Source organism: Dasypus novemcinctus, chromosome X (genome assembly GCF_030445035.2).
Source record: "Dasypus novemcinctus isolate mDasNov1 chromosome X, mDasNov1.1.hap2, whole genome shotgun sequence".
Lineage (NCBI taxonomy): Eukaryota > Metazoa > Chordata > Mammalia > Cingulata > Dasypodidae > Dasypus > Dasypus novemcinctus.
The window spans coordinates 158997006-159016553 of record NC_080704.1 but is presented as its reverse complement, the minus strand read 5'-3'; positions in this window follow the sequence as shown (position 1 = coordinate 159016553).

Below are 19548 nucleotides of genomic sequence, written 5' to 3'. Positions count from 1 at the left end.
ACAGATGTGGGCTGTCCAGGCTGTTCAATGGCTGCTTCTCAAGCTTCTTAGAACAGATAAACATGAGGATCAACAAGCGCCCGCTCACAGGTGGGAAGGGCATTTAGAAAGCAACCCCACACTGCGAAGCACCAAGCAGGTTCTTCGGGGTAGCAGGCTCTCGCTGACTCCTGTTGGTCCCAAATCCACCCCTCCAAGACCCACATCAGCCACCAAGCCATGGGCAAAAGCAGTTTGACCCTGGAACTAATCATTGCCCAACCTCAGCAAAGCTTGGGAAAATGCCTGAAACATTTCTTTGCCTAGCAGACTAGGTTTATCAATTGGAAGTTTCTATTGATGAGTAAATGATAATAACAAACAGTCCTTGTTCCATACCTAAATGTCATGGTCGCATCCACCGGCTGGATTGAATGGCCAGCATGCTTTCCAGCCCAGAAGGAAAAGGCTGGCTCTATACCCAAATATTGTGTTACAGCCGGCTGTGGCAGACAATTTTTTCTCTAACTTGGGACCAAGGAGCTTTGAGGTCTAGTTCTAGCTAGGTCACTGAAACACTGGCAAACCCTTGGCAGATCATTTTTTCTGCCTCTGACTAACCTTTTCCATCTGTACAAGGGGAAAATTGGATTAGATGATCTCCAAGTCACTTCCAGTTCTGGCAGGGAATGATACTCTGTTACATATACTGGCTTTATAGCTAGACCACCCCAGATGGTCATTAGAAGGTTCGCTCTCTTCGGGCTACATGCCCACCTAAGACCAACTTGGCTATAATATAAGAAAATACCTAGCAATAGGCTGGTGGCCACAAGAAGCAACAAGCTCGGCCCACATAGAAGAACATTTGCCACTGTGCAGTATTTTCTCAGCTAAACAGTTTTCAGGCACATCTGCATAGCACCTAAGACATAATCAACAAGAAAATACACTAACTTCATGGGTGGCCCCCTCAAGATGTTAAAAAAATCCTCTAGAATATAAACTCATTACATCTAAACCCCCCCACCACCACCTAATGGCATAGGATCTCTTTAACACCAGGCCCCGCCATGGTTGCAACAATCCACTGGCCAAGTCCTTAGATACCTCCTTCCCTAAAATTAATTCAGCTCTGCCCCCTCGGTCACAGGCAAGATATGCATCAAGCATGAAGCAGGAACATAAAAGCCCTGGTTTAAAATTCAGGAGACCCAGGTTCTATTCTAGCTTTGTCACATCTGAGCTGTGGTTCTCCATCTTGTTCTGGTGGCAAAGGACCTAGAAGTCATGGAGACCTTTGTGTTGCACCATAATATAGTGACACCCATGTTTGCCTGTAGAAACTTAGCTTTATTACATGTGTACATGTCTCCGCATCTGAATTATCAAACAACAATAATATTAGTCCCTGGAACACTTCTAAGAAATTATATATTAATATTTCTGAGTTTTCTATTCTACTCATTTGCTAGATACTTGCTACATTTTCATCTCATTTCATATACAAAGAGATAAATAGTAACAAGTACAAAAAACAGTGTGGGGGACAGAGGGATATAGGAAAAGTATATGTGTATGCTGTTTAAGTTAAGTTGGTATCAAACCAAATATGATTGTTATATAGTTAGGATATTAAAATTTAACCCCGTGGAAACCACAAGGAAAATAGATTTATATATATATATATATATATACATATGTATATATATATATGTATATATAAGAGAAAGCAATTGATACTGTACAACATAAAAAATCAAATAAATATAAAACTAGACAGTAATAGAAGAATTGAGGGATGAAAAAAATGCATAAGACATACAAAGGCTAAATGGCAAAATGACAGAAGAAAGCCCTGCATTATCAGTAGTGATTTTAAATGTAAAAGGATTAAAATCTCCAAAAGACAGAGATATGTCAAATGGATAAAAAAGCATGCCCCAGAGGGGAGGAGGCAAGATGGCAACAGAGTAAGGAGCTCCAAATGTCAGCTCATCCTACAGTGCAATTTGTAATCAACCAGAGCTATCTAAAGCACCTCTTTGGAGAGGGAGCAGGAAACCAGAAGAGCATCCTGCAACACCCTTGGAAGAATGGAAGGAGGAGACTGCCTATCTGCAGTGAAGATTCGTGAGTAGAGGACTCCTCGCTGTGGAGGCTGGTGCCCATCCTCCACTGGCAGCGAAAGGTTTCTTGAGAGCTATTCCCTGGCTGGAGTTGGAAGTTCTATTTCCCAAAAACAGGAAAGGAAGAGATGGTTGGGCACTTATTTCAGCTACTAATTAGTAAATTTGGCTGACTAAAGTCCAATCCTAAGAACAGCTAAAGTTTGAGCCTGTCCAAGTCAGAAAGAGCCTGGTAGCGTCCATTTTAACTATGCCCCTGGTATGAGGGGAAGCAGGGCTGATTGAAAATCACAGTGAACAAAGGGGCAGGGTTTTTTTCCACCCAGATCAGATTACAGCCCTAGCCTAGGCCCCAGCCCCACCATTGGCAGGAAGAAAGCTGGGGGAACCTGCACCAGCCTCTACAGGCAAGTACTTTTGGCCCACATTGACTAGACTGGTGGGCAAACATGTGGATACATCTCCACCCCAATATGATAGGAGGGAGGTGGTGTTTCCCCAAACTTTCCAGGCTACTGGAGGTGCTTTTGGCCCACATGGTCTAGATTATTGGGCATTCCTGTGGTTCCATGCCCACCCCTGACAGGGCAGAAGGAGAGTGCTCCCTCAGCCTCTCTGGGCAACTGCAACTGCTTTCAGCCAGCATGGAATAGACTGTTGGACACATCTCTGACTCCAACCCTGCTGCTGACAAGGCAGGAGAAGGCATAGTGCACGTTCACCCTCTCAAGACAATTGCAAGTGCTTTTGGCCTAAAAAGACTGAATTGTTGGGCACTCTGGAGGGTCCATCCCCACCCTTGACAGAATAGGAAGAGGGATAGTGCTCCCTTAGCCTCTCTGGGCAAATGTAACTGCTTTTAGCCTGCATTGACTAGACTGTTAGAAACGTCTTTGACTCCATTCTCACCCCTGACAGGGCAGGAGGAGAGACAGTGCTCTCTAAACTTCTCCAGGCAAAAGCATTCACTTTCAGCCTGAACAAACTAGATTATTGGAGATGTCTGTGGCTCTGTCCCCACCATCGAAAAAACAGGAGAAGGGACTGCTCCACCACCCTCTTCGGGTAACTGTAGTCATATTCAGCCTGCACAGACTAGATTGCTGGCCACACCAGAGGCTCCATTCCCACCACTGGCCAGGGAGGAGGGGGGCCGGTGCTTCACCAGTCTACCTGGGAAACTGTGGTCAGTTTTGACTCACATGGCTTAGTTTGCTGCCAAAACCCGCAGCTCCATCCCCACCCCAGGCAAGGAAGGAAGGGATGTGGAGCTTCATCAGTCTCACAGGGCAACTACATATGGTCTTAGCCAGCAAGATACTGCACAAGGCTGTGGCTCCATCCCTACCCCTGGCATGGTAAAAAGGTGAGAAAAGCTTCATCAGTTCCTGGGACAAGGTAGACAGCCTCAGCTTCCATGGTTTACAGTACCAACAGCATCTCCAGTTTCTACTACACAACCAGCAAGGAAGAAAGGGCAAGAAACAGATGAGAGATGAAAAAATTCAGATTGACTAAACACGAGCTACTATATAGTTTCAAATTAAGTTGACTCAAGTATCAAAGAGGTGCTATAGCACATAGCCATTCAAATAGAAAGCCCTGGATTAAAGAGAGAAACTGAGCCCAGAATAAATACATATAGTAAATTAGATGCTGAGACACCACAAAAAAATTATGATCCATACCAAGAAAGGGGAAGATATGGCCCAGTTGAAGGAACAAACTAAGCCTCCAAATGACATAAAGAAGTTGAGACAACTAATCATAGATGTTCAAACAAATCTTTTTAAGATTTATTTATTTATATATTTCTCTCCCCTTCTCTACCCCACCCCAGTTGTCTGTTCTCTGTGTCTATTTGCTTCATGTTCTTTGTCCACTTCTGTTGTTTTCAGTGGCACAGGATTCTGTGTTTCCTCTTGTTGCGTCATCTTGCTGCGTCAGCTCTCCGTGTGTGCAGTGCCATTCCTGGGCAGGCTGCGCTTTCTTTTGCGCTGGGCGGCTCTCCTTACGGGGTGCATTCCTTGCACGTGGGGCTCTCCTACGTGGGGGACACCCCTGCGTGGCAGGGCACTCCTTGCGCGCATCAGCACTGTGCGTGGGCCAGCTCCACATGGGTCAAGGAGGCCCGGGGTTCAAACTGCGGACCTCCCATGTGGTAGACAGATGCCCTAACCACTGGGCCAAGTCTGCTTCCCCAAACAAATCTTAATAAATTCAATGAGATGGCTAAAGAGATTAAGGATATAAAGAAGACATTGGATGAGCACAAAGAAGAATTAGAAGTCATACATAGAAAAATAGCAAATCTTATGGGAATGAAAAGCACAATAAATAAAATTTAAAATACACTGGGCCAAAAAAAGCAACAAATAATAAAAGACAAAATTTAAAAATTAAAAATACACTGGTGGGGAAGTGGACTTGGCCCAGCGGTTAGGGTGTCTGTCTACCACATGGGAGGTCTGCGGTTCAAACCCCAGGCCTCCTTAACCCATGTGGAGCTGACCCACACGCAGTGCTGATGCGCACAAGGAGTGCCCTGCCATGCAAGGGTGCCTCCCCATGTAGGGGAGCCCCACACATGAGGAGTGTGCCCTGTAAGGAGAGCCGCCCAGTGTGAAAGAAAGTGCAGCCTGCCCAGGAATGGCACCACCCACACGGAGAGTTGACACAACAAGATGATGCAACAAAAAGAAACACAAATTCCTGTGCTGCTGAACAACAACAGAAGCGGACAAAGAAGAACACACAGCAAATAGACACAGAGAGCAGACAACCAGGGGGGTAGGGGAGAGAAATAAATAAAATAAATAAATCTTAAAAAAATAAAAATAAAAATAAAAATGAAAATACACTGGAGGCATATAGACAGCAGAATTGAGGAGGCAGAAGAAAGGATCAGGGAGATTGAAGATACCATCTCTGAAAATGAACATACAAGAGAACAGATGAAGAGAAGAATGGAAAAAATTGAAAAGGGTCTCAGGGAACTACATAATGGCAAGAAATATATAAACATGTGTGTCATGGATGTCCCAGAAGGATAAGAGAAAGCAAAAGAATCAGAAGAAATATTTATAGAAATAATGGTAGAAAATTTCCCAACCCTATTGAAGGACATGGATATCTGTGTCCAAGAAGCAAAATGTACTCCCATCTGAATAAATCCAAATAGACCTACTCTGAGATGCATACTAATCAGAATATCAGATGCCAAGATAAAGAGAGAATCCTCAGAGCATCAAGAAAAAAAGAGATTCATCACATATAAGGGATGTGCAATAAGATTAAGTGCTGATTTCCTATCAGAAACTATGAAGGCTAGAAAGCAGTGGTATGGTATATTTAAAATATTAAAGGGAAAAACTGCCAACCAAGAATCTGGCAAGTTTATCTTCCACAAATGAGAGCAAGTTTAGAATATTCACAGATAAACAGAAACTGAGAGAGGTTTTAACCAAAATACCATCTTTGTAGGAAATACAAAATGCATGGTTACAACCTGGGAAAAAAAGACAGGAGAGAGAGGCTTGGAAAAGAGTCTAGACATGAAAATTTTATCAGTAAAAGTAAGTAAAAGTGTAAAAAGACTCATGAAAACAAGTTATGACACATAAAACCAAAAGACCAAAATGAGTGAAAAACTGCCTTTACACAAATAACTTCCATTGTTAATGGATTAAATTCCACATTCAAAAGATACAGACTAGTGGAACAGATAAGAAAATATAAGCCATCTATATGCTGTCTACAAAAGACTCACCAAGAATGCAAATAGATTGAAAGTGAACAGGTAGAAAAGATATTCCATTCACACAGTAACAAAAAAAAAAAAAAAGATGGACTAGCTATACATATATTGGAGGAAATAGACATTAAAAGCAAAGCTGTTATTAGAGACAAAGAAGGTCATTATATACTAATAAAAGTGGCAATGCACCAGGAGGAAATAACAATCATAAATGTATATGCACCTAACAAGGATGCCCCAAATTACATGAAGCAAACACTGACAAAATTAAAGGGGGAAAAAGATGTCTCTACAATAACAGTTGGAGACTTCAGTACACCACTCTTAGCACTGGATAGATCACCTCAGCAGAGGATTAGAGAAACAGAGAAAGAAACAGAGAGTTTGAAAAATATGATAAACAAACTAAACCTAATAGACATATACAGAACACTGCACCTCAAAATAGTGGGATATGTATTCATCTCAGGGGCTCATGGATCTTTCTCCAGGATAGACCATTTGTTGGGTCATAAAGCAGATCTCAATACATTTTTTTTAAAAGATTTATTTTATGTATTCCTCTCCCCTTCCCTCTGTTACCCTCTGTGTCCATTTGCTGTGTGTTCTTCAGCATCCACTTGCATTATCCTGCAGCACTGGGAAACTGCGTTTCATTTTTGTTGCATCATCTTGCTGCATCAGCTCTCCATGCATGTGGTGCCACTCCTGGGTGGGCTGAGCTTTTTTCATGTGGGGCAGCTCTCCTTGCAGGGTGCACTCCTTGCACGTGGGTGACCCCTACAAGCGTATGCCCCTGTGTGGAATGGCATTCCTTGCATACAGCAGCAGCACTGTGCATGGGCCAGTTTACCACATGGGTCAGGAGGCCCTGTGGATTGAATCCTGGACCCTCCATATGGTAGACGGATGCTCTATCAGTTGAGCCACATCTGCTTCCCTCAGTACATTTTAAAAGATTGGTATGATAAAAGTACTTTCTCTAATCATAATGGGAAAAAAAGTTGGAAATTAAAAATAGGGAGAAAAAGGAAAAATTCACAAACGTGAAGATTAAACAACACAGTTAGTCAGTGGGTCAAAGAAGAAATTGCAAGAAAAATCAATAAATACCTCAAGACAAATGAAAATGAGAACACAACATATCAGAACCTATGAGATGCAGTGAAAGCAGTGGACCAGTTCACACGTGAATTCTACCAAGCATTCAAAGAATATTTAATACCAATCTTACTCAAACTCTTCCCTCAAAATTGAACAGAAATAAACACTACCAGACTCATTCTAAGAAGCAAATATCATTCTTATATCAAAGGCAGATAAAGATATTATGAAAAAAGAAAATTACAGAGCCATTTCCCTAATGAATACAGATGCAAAAATCCTCAACAAATACTTGCTAATTGAATCCAAAACCACATTAAAAAAAATTATGCACCATAATCAAGTGGGCTTTATCCCAGGCATGTAAAGGATGGTTCAACACAAGAAAATCTACCAGCATAACATATCACATTAATAAATCAAAGAAGAAAAATCAAATGATCATCTCAATTGATGCATAAAAGACATGTGACAAAATCCAGCATCCTTTCCGATAAAACACTCTAAAAGATAGGAATCAAAGAAAAGTTTCTTAACATAATAAAGGGCATATATGAAAAACCAACACCTAATGTTGATTGTATTAAAAGGTGAAAGACTGGAAGCTTTCCCATTGAGATCGGGAAAAAGATGAGAATGCCCACTGTCACAACTGATGTTCAATATAGTGCTAGACATCCTAGCTAGAGCAATAAGGTAAGAAAAAGAAAAAAAAATATCCAAATTGGAAAGGAAGAAGTAAAATTTTCACTAATCACAGATTATATATCCTATACCTAGAAAATTCCAAAAAAATCTACAACAGAACTACTAGAGATAATAAATTCACCAGAGTGGCAGGATACAAGACTAATATGCAAATATCAGTAGTGTCTCTATACATTAGTAATGAACAATCTGAGGAGCAAGTCAGGAAAAAAATCAACTTACAACAGTGACAGAAAGAATCAAATACTTAGGAAGAAATTTAACCAAGGATGTAAAACACTTGTATTCACAATTCTCCAATCCTTTGTTAAAAGGAATCAAAGAAGACCTAAATAATTGGAGAACATTACATATTCATGGATGGGAAATCTAAATATCATTAAAACGTCAATTCTATCCAAATGGATATACAGATGCAATACAGTCCTGATGGAAGTTATCAATAAGCTTTTTCAAGGAAATGGAAAGCCAACTATCAAATTTATTTGGAAGGGTAAGGGGCCATTCCCTGAAACAGATTAGATCTGTTTCTCTAATTCTAACACCAGAAACACCTTGAAAAGGAAAAATGAAGTTGGAGGATTCTTATTTCTGGACCTTAAATCAGATTACCTAGCTAAAGTGATAAAATCAACATAGTCCTGGCATAAAGATAGACAAACAAACCAATGGAACCAAACTGATGGCTCAGAAATAGACCCTCATATCTATGGTCATGTGATTTTTGATAAGCCTGTCAAACCCACCCAACTGGGGCAGAACAGTCTATTTAACAAATGGTACTGAGAGAACTGGATATCCATAGACAAAAGAAGGAAATAGTACCCCCATCTCACATCTATGTTCAAGTGATTTTTGACACTTGATTATTCAACAAACAGTGATGGGAGAACTGGATATCTGTATCCAAAAGAAAGAATGAAGACCCCTTTTATAAAAAAATTAACTCCAAATGGATCAAAGACCTAAACATAAAAACTAGAACCATAAAACTCCTAGAAGAAAATGTAGGGAAACAGCTTCAAGACCTGGTGATAGGTGGTGGTTTTTTAAACCTTACACTGAAAGCAAGAGTGAAGAAATAAAAAATGGATAAATGTGACCTCCTCAAACTTAAACACTTTTGTGCTTCAATGGACTTTGTCAAGAAGATGAGAAGGCATCCCACTCAATGGAAGAAATTATTTGGAAGCCATATATCTGATAAGTGTTTGATTTCCCTGTTTTATAAAAAGATCATACAACTCAACAATAAAAGGGCAAGCAAAACAATTTAAAAATGGGCAAGAATCTTAAAAAAACACTTCTTCCAAGAGCAAACACAAATGGCAAAAAAGCATATGAAAAATGTTCAGTACCACTAGCTATTAGGGATATGCAAATCAAAACTACAATGAGATATCATCTCTCACCTCATAGAATGGGCATTATTAAAAATCAGATAACAACAAGTGCTGAAGAGGATATGGAGAAACAGGAACACTCTTTCACTGTTAGTGGGAATGTAGAATGGTGTAGCCTCTATGAAAGAGATTTGGCGGTTCCTCAGGAAGAACTGATATGATCCAGCAATTTCTCTACTAGGAATGTATCCAGAAGAACTGAAAACAGTGATGTGAACAGACATTTGCACACTGATGTTCACAGCGGCATTATTCACAGTTACCCAAAGATGGAAACAACCCAAGTGTCCAGCAACCAAAGAATGAATAAATAAAATGTTGTATATACATAGGATGGAATACTATGCTGCTGTTAAATGAAATTGGGATAGATAAGATAACGTAGATGAACCTTGGGAACATTATGCTAAGTGAAATAAGCCAGACACAACAGGACAAATATTGTTTGGTATCACTAATAAGAACTAAAGATGAAGAATAAACACATGGAGTTTAAACCTAGACTATAGGTTACTAGGAGATAGTATGAGGACTGAGAAGGGACACTGATGCTTAATGTATGTAGAATTTTCTATTAACTTGCCTGTAAAATTATGGAAATGGATAGAGTTGATGGCAAAGCATTATAGTGAGTATAACTAACACAGCTGGTCTATAAATGGGATTGTGGCTGAAAGGAGTAGCCTACGGATATAAAAGTCAGTTGAAAGAAAGCTAGAGAATAATCTAGGGACTGAATAATATAGTGACCCAGAAGTGGATGAGGATTGTGGTTAAGAACAAAAATAAAAGAATGTTCTACAACCTAGGACAAATGTACATCACTATTACAAGGTGGTAAGATTAGAGTGGGGCCCAAAGAGCTGAGGCCCAGGGAAAGATGAGACTATGCCTGATAGCTTGCAGCTGAACTCGAGAGGAAAGTAAAACAGCTGAGACAGATAGAGGAGACCTGGAAGGAGACAAGCCCTACGCTTGGTTGCTCACAGCCGAGCTCTGGGAACTGAGCTCTGAGAGGTAGTAGATTCTGGAGGGGAGGGCAGAGACCTTGGCAGAGACAGCAGCCATCTTGCTTTGCCACGTGGCCGGACAACAGGATCAACAGTAGCTGTCTTTGGTGAGAAATCACCTCCAATGATACTTCGATTCAGACATTACATGACCTCATAACTGTAAGATTTTACCCCAGATAAATCACCTTTATAAAAGTCAACCCATTTCTGGTCCTTTGCATTGGTAGCACTTTGGCAAATCAAAACAGGTGAGTACTATTATACCCCCATTCTTTAGGTAAGGAAAATTAGTCTCAGGGAAGAGAAGTTTCTTGCCCGAGGGCACACAACTAGAAGTGGTGAGGTGAGGCTTTAAATCTGGGTCTTATATACTAAGTTCTATCCTCCTTTCTTATCTCTCATTGTCTGAAGCCCCAGTCCCCTCCCTGAGCCTTGGAATTTTGTTTTTGGGCATTAAAATATGTTGACGTGACCACGAAGATCGGGATATATTTCCGCTTGCAAAGTCAGGTTCTCTCCATGTCCAGAATGAATGAGGCTGGTGCAAATGAAGAAAAGGGCAGAAACAAAAAATAAAACAACAAAAAACTGCATTCAGATTCTGGCTTTGTCAATTTACTGAAGCGAGTTACATAATCTGAACCCCAGTTTCCTCGGGTGTGAGAAATGGAGTACTATCTATTTCATGACTGCTTAGTAATATTGGTTTCTTTCAACCACCAGGACACTGCTTTGTGTGTGATAGGGTTGGGGAACTTCTCCACCTTGAAGGGTAATCTGCTTTTCCCTTTTATTCATCTGCTTTCCCTGTCACTTTGATGGCCCTTATATTAGAGGTATAAGATTTCAAGAAGTGGAGATGACTTAAGGATCAGGTTTGTCTTAAAAATGAGGATGAACCAAAAATCTATTATGTTGCAATGAAGAACACTTAGTATTTCCCTTCTTTTTGATAATTGACCAATGGCAATTCAAATCTGAATCCTGCTGATCCTAGATGAGATTAATAATCAAAATTAACATTGTCAAAAGTGACTCCTGTCCATTAAAGTTGAAAATAATAAACCCAATAAAGGATCTTTTCTATGAAAGACATGGTTCAAATTTTTTTAAAATTTCATTTTGTTGCCATGGTGCCATCATTTCCATCTATTTCAGTTATCTTGAAATATTCAGAAAGGTCATGAATATCCTATGATATCCAATTGTTTTTCCAAGTTTATTTTTAAAGCATCATTCTGTAAATGCAAAGGAATGTTTATAGACATCTGAAGATGAATACCAAAAAGAAAATATTTAGTAAAATGTCTATCCTTCGATAATGCTATAACAATATCACTTTGAATTTATCCAGTGCCTTTGTTCTGAGCAGCTCAAAGCACTCTGAAACTATTATCTCATTAATCAAATAGCACATTCCTAAGATAGAGTATCATGATGTGGCCTGGTTAGTGGTGTCAGCAGTTCCACTCTGGAAACCACATACTGTTACTGGAGGACTATTGGAGCAAATGAAATGATACAGAAAAAAAAAATCACAACCACCTCAATGTGCAAGTCTTAATACAAATCACTGTCTCCATCAAAAATTTTTTGCAGTGATTACACTAATGTTTTCTGTGTTCTCAATGCAGATATAAGGATAGAAAGCTATCATTTCCAGAACTCATCATCTCAAGTTCAACGGAAAAAAGGGCAAATTGAGGTCAAGAGTCTTGGTTTTTGTGAAAGCTCTATCTGTAACTTATTTTGTATCCTACTGTGTGTCCTTTCCTCTCTGGATCTAACTGTCCTCCACAAATAATGGGATTCTGCTTATCACTTTTATAAGTCTTCTATGTAGGTATATGAAAGATTTTTTGAGGAAAAATTTAAAGCACCACTGCTAAGGGACATACTTGAAAATTAGCAGGGCTAGTAAAATCCCTTCTGGATCTGAAGTAGTCTATGTGAATCTATAAAAATATATACATTATTTTTAAAATACCTTAAATTTGACTTCATTACTGTTAGAAAATTGAGTCAATGCCTGTGGATAGCAAAGAGCTCCTTTTCTTCATACTATGAAAGTGGGTTTGTGTTGACAGAAAATAGTTCTCTAAAGCTTTCCAGAAAGGTATCTTGATTTCTGCTTACCTCTGTGCAAAGAGATAGTGGGTCAGGTCATTTATTTTATACCCAAGTAACCATAGTACCAAGCTGGAAGGGACTGGTGTGAGTCATTACTTTTTCTTCTTAAGTTGTTAAACTGGAGGACAAGACTAGAGGGACAAGTAAAAATTCAACTTGCACTTGACATACTTTAGGGCTAAAGTGGCTTATAGTTTCCATGAAGTAAATTTGCCTTTTGGGGACACATCAGCGAGGAGACAATTTGAGCTATACCATCCCTCCTCATAGTCCTTTCATCCATGTCTGAGATCAGACAAGAACCAAACCTACATCTAAGTAAGGGAACTGGGATCTTTTCTCCATGATTTCAGTCCATACTATTGGCCTACATGTAAGACTCTACAGAGCTGAAGATAACCTGATACCCAGAGACATAAACCTGGCTATGGGGTTACCTAGTCCACCATCACTCAAATATAGAGTGGACACGGCCTTTCTAGGGTCCACAGGATGGAGGAATAGAGTATGGATTAGAGTGGACTTACTGATATTCTATTCATGAACTACTGTGATTAGTAATCAAAGAAAATGTGGCATTGGTGTGGAGAAAGTGGCCATGGTGGATGCTGGGGGTAGGGAGTGGGAGGAAGAGATGTGATGTGGGGGCGTTTTCGGGACTTGGAGTTGTCCTGGGTGGTGCTGCAGGGACAGTTACCGGACATTGTATGTCCTCCCATGGCCCACTGCATGGACTGTGGGAGAGTGTGGGCTATGGTCTGGACCATTGACCATGAGGTGCAGCAGTGCTCAGAGATGTATTCACCAAATGCGATGAATGTCCCATGATGATGGAGGAGGTTGTTGTTATGGGGGGAGGAGTGGGGTGAGGAGGGTGGGGGGGTACATGGGGACCTCATATTTTTTTAATGTAACATTTAAAAAATAAAGACAAAAAATAAAATAAAGTAAAAAAATTGTGAAAGAAGGGATTGAAACTCTCCCCTTAGGCCTAGTCTCTTTTCTCACAGTGAAAAATAAACTACAAATAACTCCCACTGGAAAGAAAAAAAGTCACAAAACACAGGTCTGGTTGGGAGTAGGGGGTGGTTCATAAAGGAAACTTGGAGAAGGGAAAGAAGACCATGGATGGGACAAAAGTGTTTGCCTTGACTTGAGAGTAGGAGAGAGCCAGATTTTCAGTGTCTTATATTCAGGCTTCTGTATTGGGGGATTGTTTTATGAAAGGCCCTGTAGTAATGCACTTTCTCAAAGGGGCTAGGTTGTCATGGGAACATTGGTTTTGTATCTCTCTGGACCGGATGAAATGTGTGAAAGTTGCCTAGGTGGAGATTTTATATTAATCACCAAATATAACTTAGGAGAGCATTTGAAGAATTCTCCTTAGCAGATACATTTCAAAACAAAGCTAATTTCTCACTGAGAGGCCCAGTTTGTTCAAGAAGTAGGGATGCATCATGGAAAGAATGCTGGACCAGCATTAGAGAATCTTTGCTTGGTCACTTACTTCCTCTGAGGTGTTGCATAAGCCACAACTTTGCTGGGCCTCAGTTTTCTCGCCTATGACATGAGGATAATAAAACCCCTCACGTAGGGTTGTTTCCAGTGTTTTCCCACATGGAAAAGCAAAGATGAAGCAAGGAAGGGAATACTGTGCTCTGCCCCTAAGAGTGATAAACAGCTTCATCATGGGGTTTTCTATGTGATTTTTCATGTAGTAACCATCAATACGAGCTCAGGAAAAAATTTTCTTTCATAGATTCTGAAAGCAGGAGAGAACTGGGACCCCTTAATTTGATAGATGAAGTTCTGAAAGGTTAAATGATTTACCCAAGTTCACACAGATATGAATTCTTGGAACTTGGACTCAGACCAGAAGTCATCTCATTCCAAGTTCAGTGTTCTTTCCTCCCCACCAATTGGGTGTAAGAAGAAATTAGCTGTATGTGGAAAAAATGGCAAAAAGTGAAAAAAGTGACCTTATAAGTCATGATGGGAAAAGCTAATTTAAAAAATGCCCGTAGCTTAGAGACCATTCAGCCCTCTGGGTTTTTTTGACAAGCGGAAGCCCCGGGGACTGGACTTTTAAAGTTGGGGAGGCTCGGGAGGTGGGGAGGCTGAGGGGCGCGGGTTCGCGCCAGGAGCTGGCCCTGGCTTGTCTTGGGAGGGAGCGGGGGTGGGGGCTCTTGGGCTGGTCCGGCTCCTTCTGGGCGTGTGCGGAAGTGGGCGGGAGGTTTGTGGTAACTGTTTTCTGCATGATTTTAGTACAAACCAACAACTTCTCTAATAAAAAACAAATTTTAATTAAAAAAAACAAACACGCCCGTGTTGACTGTGTTGGAATATGCACACAAACATAGCATGGATGCGGCAGTTTTGAGATTTCCAGATCGACTCAGCATCATTTTCCTAAAAGGCAAAGTATTCCAAAAACAGTGCATGAAGTGGATCAAATAAAGTAGAAGGGATATACCCATATAGTTTTCTGGGTTAGTTTATTAACTTTAGAGACAATTCCCATTTTCTCCTGTTCTGTAGCATCTGTCATTTCATTAAAAAGGAAAAGTCCCTTTTTAGATACTGCAATATCTCAAGATAATTTCTCCTTAATACCTCTAAAGGTACACAATCATTTGAATGGAAACAAGATCAACTAGCAGCTTTTAAGGAAATCTATACAAAATTACATACTCCATGATAAGAAATGCTTGTTTAATGTCCTTTGTTTTCTTCTTAAATAAAACTAGCATACCTTTAGCCACTAACAAGGTTTTAAAAAGGGCTTATTCTTTTTATATTTCTTTATACTTTAGAAATTTCCTTTCTTTCCCGTGGCAAATCAAAGGTCTTGTGCAAAATCCATCAGAGCTAAATTAAAGCCGTCGTTTTATTCTCTGATGATTAGGGCTACATTTTTGTTATGGTAAATGAATACCCCATAGAAGTTCACAAGTTCCTTTTTAGCAATCCTTCACAAAGTCTATTAAGGAAAATAATCTCTCTTTCTAACCTTTATTTTCACCCTATGTGTTTCTCTTCTCCAGGAATCCTTGGACCAAGTAGTACAAGATAAGTTTTGTAACAAAGTTGGATGAGGTGGACTAACTCTGGCCTTCAGTAAATGAGCGACCTTTTCAAGAAGATACTCTTGTTGGAAGAGAAAGATGTTCTGCACAATTAATGTTTGCAAGAGGGTCACTGAGTAGGTCAAATTTTAACCGGTGGCAATATATCACTCACCATCCAATGGCGAGCTGATGAAAGCACTAGATTGGCCTCGGCCATATGAACCCAAAAGACAGGAATTTCTGAACCTTGCAAGGAGAGAGGATCAGTGGGGGACAGCCTGGGACGACCTCTAAAACAGCTGTAAAATGTGGCAGCTCTAAACTGCCAGCTATTCTGTCCTTCTTAAAACTATCGTTAAACCTTTTAGCCAGCCACTCTTCATAGGTCTGTTGACCAAATGGAAGCTTCTGTGTACAGTATGAGAAATTCAAACAATATTAATCTATTTCTGTACCTGGACTAAGTCATCCAGAGCCTCAATTAGGTTGTTAGTTCCCCTGAAACATGGGCTCTTACAGAAAAATGAAACTCAAGACAGCATGAGGATGCAGACTTGTAGAATGTCAGAGCTGGAAGGGAACCCGTCATCTCAATTTTTCAGATGAGGAAACTGAGGCCTGAAGAGGCAGCTTGCCAAAGGGCACAAAAGCTTCCTCATGACTCCACACATTTACATTTAGGTCGTTTTATCCCATTTCCAAAGGGAAGGTGCCAAGATGTCTGGTTTAATATTAACACTAACTCTACCTATTTCATGGTTTTGCTTCGAGGAGCTGTATGAAAGCAAAGCCCCTCCCCCACCCCCACCAGAATCCCCTGTTTAACAGTTCCTGTTTGTTCACTACCCCCTTCCAGCTTTCTTGGTCTCCTCCCCTCCACAAGGGTAGGTCCAATTACTTGGCAGCCCACTTAGCATAGCAAAGAGCCGAAGTCCAGAAATGTTGTGTGGAAAAAACAGAAGACCCCCGGTTGGTGCTTTGTTCCTCCCAGCTGTGCTTACTTCCCAAGCAGAGTTGCAATCCCCACTGCTGTGGCATCCCTCAGGTTTGGGTCAGGCCCTGTGGAAACTATTATTACATAATTTTGCATTGTACCTCAAGGCAAAAACTGTATGAAGAAGAAAGCCTAACTCTCTTGTTTCATTTCCGTCACTGGAAAAAAAAACGGATATCATTCCAGCTGTTCTGTGAACTGAGAGCCTTGCCCAGGACAACAATAGGCTTCTGAGGACAAGGTGATTAGGCCGGCAGTACAGTGTGTTTGATTAGCGCCAACCAGCTCTTTGTAGAGGGACAATATCAGGCAGTACAGTAACAAGACATCACGTCTTTTGATTTGGGTTCACTCCTTCTGTTGATACAATCCATTATCCTGTTTGCCTTTCTTACTACAGCAAGGCATTGCACTGAGGGCTTCAAGGATTTTTTTCTATAATAACCTCCAAATCCCTTAGCACCTGCCTTCTGCCAAAGAACCTCCCTCTTCACATCCCTGCTTTTCTTTGTCCTTTTAACATCCACTCTGAATAGTTAGGTAAAGCTATGCTCTCCTCCCAAGAGAAAAAAAAAAATACACAGGCAACAACTACAGGACCTCATATTTAATAAGAAACAAAATTAGGCTGCACAATTGAGTCATTATTTGCTTAACCCTTTTCCTGCTACCCTTGTCTTAGTTTCATGGCACCATATTTCAGCCTTTTAAATAGATTTGATGAAGAAGGGAAGACAAGTTCCAGAGCTTGGGGCAGCAGCCCAGAGATTCATTAACGAGATCTGCCTTCAAAAAAGTAGCTACCATATCAATTTTAAAGCAACAAATACAAACCTTCTGAAGTCACCTCTTTCAGTGCCTCGCCCCCCCCAAATTGTCTACTTTCTGCAGGAAAGCGAATCCACCCAAAATTTGCCCAGACACTCCAAACCTTTGTTATAAATCATATAAGAAGAACAGAATCTCTTGGATTTTAATGATCCTTTCTCAACTTGGACATGTTCTCCACTTTTCATATCCTGCAACTTTCACAGGAAAAATATGACACAAAAAATCTTGATGAGGTCATCCACAGCGTTTGCTAATACGACTGGCTGATATTGATAAGAGATCAGAGAGTATCAGGAATCAAGACTTGGGGGAAATAATCAGTTGTGTTTTTGTGTGGACTGGCAAACCCCCTTAAGCACTGGCAATATTCGCATAATGCACTCTCGTTCCCCACACCCCTTCTTCTTCCCTACCATCTTATTTATATTTATGCAAGATACTCCTGTTTAATTATGGTTCATTCAAATTCAGACTGTAAATAGAGCGCAAATTAATAATTTAGGAAGAAGAAAGACCCATGCCCTTTTCTCCACCCTTCATTCCTAGGTCAGCCGACTCATTTATGAATTAGTGCTCGAGCCGTCTGAATAGCAGAGAATGAATGTTTGACTAAATCCTCTAAGTATGAAAGCTCTTCACACCATTTGGTCTTGAACTGATCCAATAGCGAGGTGTAACCACTAGTGACAATAAAGCGCCATCTGGCAAAGTGAACTCTAGGCAAACAATGACAAGCAGAAGTGAAAAGAATTGCAATGATTTCCACAAACATGTGAAATACTATAAACTGTGGGACTTAGCAGCCTCCTCCCGAGGCAAGTAAACAAATGCAACACTTCGGCGACGGTGCTGCTGTGTGGGGCTCCATCTCTGGGATCAGGCAAGGTTCCATTTGCATTTTGCTAGGGGAAAAAAATGTATGCAGATTGGCGAACAAAAAAATATATAAGCACTACTAACCAGACGTCACTTTTCCTTGGCTCTTTACTGTCAGGGTGATGTACTGGAAGTCTTTATTTCTTTCAGCTTGGGCCTCTCGGTGCCTCATTCTCCTTCCAGCCTGTTCTCATGCCTTTCTCATCACCTGCTGAGGCCTTGATCACGGACAGAGCAGACGAGCAGCGGGGGGACAATTAGAGAGGAGTTCAGACTTTGATCATTTGACCATATGTGAATACAACAGCTGACCACATGTTTTAAAAGACAACTAACTTAAATGTATTTTTAAAAATCACAAAGCAAGCATAGATACTGAAATTTACATTTTAATTATCTGGCACAATACGGCATTCAACTTTTTCAAAATATTTAATATGGAAAAATACATCTTGCCCCTTCAAAATAAGAAAGGAAAGCACTTTTCTGTATTTTCTCCCCACCCCCACCTCCATTTCCCGCTCCCCCCCCCCCCCCCCCCCGCAAATGTGTTCCCTTTCAGTAAAACATTTAACCACTGGGATGGTGAAGAAATCTCTGCCAGAGATTTCAAAAGGCACATTCAAAGCTACCCAAAGTTGGGCATAATTACTAAAGGTAGAATAAGCTTAAGCAAAGCAAAATCATTTACTTTTAAAAGTGATTTTATAGAGAAAATAGCTAAGTTTTATAAACGGGAAAAGTATAGTCAATGGTTTAGCCTCCCTTCCCTAATTCTTTAAAATGACCATTCCACAGTTCTAAATTGTGTGAAAATGAAAGACTTTTGCTGGCCATAAAATGAAACTATTCATTACTTTGTTAGCTAGAAGACTATCTCATGGCAATCACAGTCTGCAAATTAAGGTTTATTCGTGGTTAATTCTATCAAAACATTGTCGTTTCTTTTCTGTTTCTTTTTAAACTATCAAAGCTGAATTGATTTCAGTCTGAGTAGGTGAATTGTGGATATATGACCATCCAGCTTAGAACCCTTTCTTGGGTTTTTGTTTGCAATGGATGATTTATCATTGCTTCTGGAGATATAGCTCTTCTTATCTTCTCCACCTACCAGGTAATTAACATATTCATGAAATGGTTATTTACTCTCAAATAGGAGGATAATAGAAAAATAACACTAATTGTTTTGACAGCAGTTTACTTAAGAGTTATCTAGGGGAACAAATGTTTCTTTTGTAGTGTTAGGAAGACAAGCATTTATCTCAGTATTAAGCTTATTTTTGTTCTTATGGCAGACAGACCAAAGTAATCTAGGAAGGGTGGGGGAAACCAGTGGGTTATAAAAGAAATATTTTAAGTGAAATTTCATCTGACATTCCCCAAAATATTTTGCCAGGCCATCTATTTTTTTTCAGTTGTGAGGGAGATTAACAATGTGATTTATATTTTAACAGTTGTATATGCTAATGTATTTATTCATTATTTGTGATTCTAAAATACATATTGCCCTTTATTTCCAAAAACCCACCTTATTTTTACTTTAGCACCATCTTAAG